At 35.3% G+C, this 4,083-nt stretch overlaps 1 pseudogene; it reads left to right on the plus strand.

Annotated features, from left to right (window-relative positions):
* The first annotated feature begins 584 nt into the window (after positions 1 to 584).
* Positions 585 to 3,414, plus strand: LOC126718254 (protein NRT1/ PTR FAMILY 4.6-like; annotated as a pseudogene).
* The last annotated feature ends 669 nt before the right edge of the window (positions 3,415 to 4,083 follow it).

Consider the following 4,083-nt stretch of genomic DNA (forward strand, 5'->3'; position numbering starts at 1 on the left):
ACGGCGACGGAGCTGAGACCGAGAAGGAATGGACGCACTGTGAGTGTGGGAGGGAATGAGAGAGTTTTGTTGAGTTCTTCTGTGGCAAAAGAAAATAGAAACCAAGTCCAGGACTTGATTTCTGTGTAGAAAAACCGAGTCTAATAGACTCGGTTTTTGTACATATAAACCGAGTCTAATAGACTCCTTTTTTATACACAGAAATCGAGTCCAACGGACTCGATTTCTATGTGTAAAAACCGAGTGTATTGGACTCGATTTCTGTGCGCCGTTTCCCCACGTTATCTGCTGCAAAAAAGGAAAATCGAGTATACTAAACTCGATTTTACAACCCACAAATCGACTCCACCAAACTCGAATTGTTATAAACCAAAATAGTTTAAAACGTTTGCTAACTAATGATATTGTTTAGATTTTATAGTTATTTTCTAAAAAAATCCAGCCTAGACCTCTAAACCATCAAATTTATGTTATTTAGATCTTGTCCGTTCATTTAATTTAAGAGAATATTTGTTACCGGTAAAACAAGTCACGTATATAAAGTAAAAACTTAACAGAAAAATAGTGGTTTTCACGCTTCTGTCTCTACTTTTCCCGCTTCTCTCTTTCAGTTTCTTTTCTATGGTTTCTGCTTCTCTCCCAAACCAACCACAAGAATCTAGAGCCACGACTATAAAACAAACCCCTAAGCGAAACCCAAAAAAGAAGAAACAGAACTGCTTCAGGGTATTTCTCCATTCTAGCCGCCTAACTGAAGAAACATAGTGCTTCAATTCCAGCCGCCTAACAAAGTTCCTATCTGCCCGGTGACAATATTAGCCTAGAGGGTTGAGTCTGTCAAAAAGGTCTTTATTTCTCCGACTAAATTAATTTGGGTGTTTTTTTTTTTTTTATATGAGATTTGGGTATTGTTTGTTAACCTTGATTTGAATTTTTTTTAGATAACAACCTTGTTTTAAAAGTTGATTTGGAATTTTCTCCTTTTTGGCACTAACGGACACTTAGTCACCGGCCCTTTTTTTTTTTTTTTTTTTTTTTTTTTTTTTTTTTTTTTTTTTCTGATAGGGTTACCAGCCAAATTTGATTGCTTTGCCATCCCAGCTCTCTCTCTCTTTTCTTTTTATTTTTTTAGGTTTTGGTTCAGTTCATCTCAGCTCTTCTTCGGCATTCTTTGTTCATGTTCATGCTCTTGTTTAGTCATGCATATAATATGCTTGATAATTTACCCCCAATAATTGTGTTGAGTAAGGGACTTACTGTTGTGCATTTTAAATTGCTGGCTAGGGACATAAGTTGATTCTATGTTTGACTATGTTGGGCTGGGACAGATAACACAAAATTTTCGTCTTGTAAAAGTATTATTGGTCTCTTTCATCCAAAGTCTTGGCGAAAATTAGTCTCCATGATACTTTGCTAAATTACCACTTTTGTCCCCTGTTACAGCCCCGTTTGGTATTGAGAACATGGCAACTTTAGCCCTGGCGGTGAAGTTGACTGCATACTTCAATGGGGTGATACACTTGGAATTAGCCGATGCAGCTAATGGGTTAACCAACTTCTTGGGCACTAGTTACATCATGTCTATCTTGGTAGCTATTCTTGCAGACACATACATTGGCAGATATAAAGCTGGAGGATGCCTCGAGTTAGTGGTATGCTTGCAAATCCTCCATCCAACCTCATCATCAAATGATATAGTGGTATTAATAGCAGTCTTTGATAATTGAAAATTTTAGGTATCTTAATTAAAAATTTTAGCTATAATTAAGAGTGATTAGTAACATACCCTGCTCTCCTTTATAGGACAATCAAGATTTAAGTTCTCCATTCTCATTGTCGTAGCTATCGAGTTTGTGTACTTAGTTTAGCCTTAACGATCAAAATCTTCCTACTTGTCATGAAATTATTTAGTGTACTTGATATACTATACACTCCTCTATTATAATAATTAATGAGCCCTATGTTTGAGTTAGGTACACGGGACTTATCCTTATGTAGAGAAAATTGTAGTACACGGGGTGTATAGAATAAATTCTATGGATACTTCCAACTAAGTCATGGTCTAATCTAAAAAAAAGGACTTGAATGCATGGATTGAGGTTTGTTTACTTTCTGCATTTTTTTAGGTGTATGTTGCAGCCATTCATAACAGAAATCTTGACCTTGCAGAGGACCTCACAAAGCTCTATGAGATTGATCACGACCTTGAAGCTGCTATGGAAACAGGATTTTTACCTCAGAGACATTTTCAGGTTCTATCCCAATATTGACAAAATTTTTTCCTTTTTCTTTTTTCCCTTTTACTTGATATGTAAAATTTACACAATATATATATATATATATATATATACATATAAAATATCCATATCCAGCCTCCTATATTTTAACACCTTTGCCTTAACATTCCATGCTAAAATTTCATATGCAGATTTTTAGACAAAGCTGCCATCCAACATGGTAGACTAGTAGAGGCTCCAAACCTATGGAAACCATGCAGGCACTCAAGTGGAAAATGCCAAAATACTACTAGGCGTGCTTCCAATATTTTGTTGCACAATTATCATGACCCTTTGTGTGGCTCAGCTCCAAACCTTCTCAGTCCAACAAGCTCTCAATATGAACACAAGTATCTCTAAATCTTTCCACATCCCACCTGCCTCACTCCCAATAATCCCAATCTTGTTTATAGTCCCTGTCTATGACCAGATTTTCATACCCTTTGCACGTAAAATCACTGGCATTCCCAATGGCATCACGCACTTGCAACGTATAGGAGTTGGCCTTATTCTCTCATGCATCTCCATGGCTGTGGCTGGCTTCTTGGAAGTGAAGCGAAAGGGTGTAGCATGAGACCATGATATGCTTGATGCAATCCCAGTCATACAGCCACTGCCCATGAGCACATTCTGGCTATCTTTTCAGTACTTTATATTTGGAATTGCAGACTTGTTCACCTACGTGGGACTTCTTGAATATTTCTACTCAGAGGCACCAAATGGCCTTAAATCAATCTCAAGTTGTTTCCTTTGGAGCTCCATGGCACTTGGATAATTTTTCACCACTAACTTGTCAAAATAGTTAATGCTTCATCAAAGAATAGTACAAGTGGAGGTTGGTTGGCAGGGAATAATATTAATAGGAACCATTTGAACCTCTTCTACTGGTTGCTCTCTCTGTGAGCTTGTTCAACTTCTTTATCTATTTGTTTGTAGCTAAGAGGAACAAGTACAGGCCTACCAATCCTGTCCTCACAAATGAGAAAGCCAAAGCATGAAGAAATTAAGAGTTAGTCTTAAGTGGTGATATTAATATTGTAAAGAATGAAAATGAAGATTTGGGGTTTTCTATTCGATTTTTGTTTCGTTATCTTTGGCTTTTGGTTAGATTTGATGATATTATGAATGGTTTGGGACATGTGTGTTGCTCATTAATAAAAATAATTGAAGTACATTGTATTATGAACCTAACTTTTGTATTGTGTTAGAAGTATGCGGTTAAATGATTAAATTTTTACCATATCTCAATAGTTTAAACTTTTGAGACAATTGATAATTTAACATGATATATGAGCAAGAGGTCTTAAGTTTGATCCTTATCTCCTCCACACTACCTCTCATTTAAAATCCCACGTGTTAGACCTCATCTATTAAAAATGTAGTTTCTACCCACACATGAGGGAGGGTGTTAGAATTATGTTGATTAAATCTATTTAAAATGTAGTTTCTACCCATACGTGTTGAAAACATTTTATTTTTATTTTTTACAAAAATTAGTTCTTTTTGGAAAAGAAAAGAAAGCTTTTTTTTTTTTTTTTGAAAAGAACTATTTAGAAACACAATTTTTTTCTAAGGCAGTAAAAATGTTTTAGAAAGCATGTATTTTTTTTTTTAAGAAGCACTTTTTTGAAACATCTTTGAAAACGTTTTGGAAAAACACTTTTTGAAAACATGAAATGCTAGTTTACAAATATGTTACAAAAACATGGCAACTAACCAAAAATCATGTTAAATGGCAAAAAAATCCTACATTAGAACATGCACAGTTATTCTGGTAATTTTAGAGAGTTTTGGGGGTAATTTTGGT

The sequence above is a fragment of the Quercus robur genome, chromosome 3 (assembly GCF_932294415.1).
Source record: "Quercus robur chromosome 3, dhQueRobu3.1, whole genome shotgun sequence".
NCBI lineage: Eukaryota > Viridiplantae > Streptophyta > Magnoliopsida > Fagales > Fagaceae > Quercus > Quercus robur.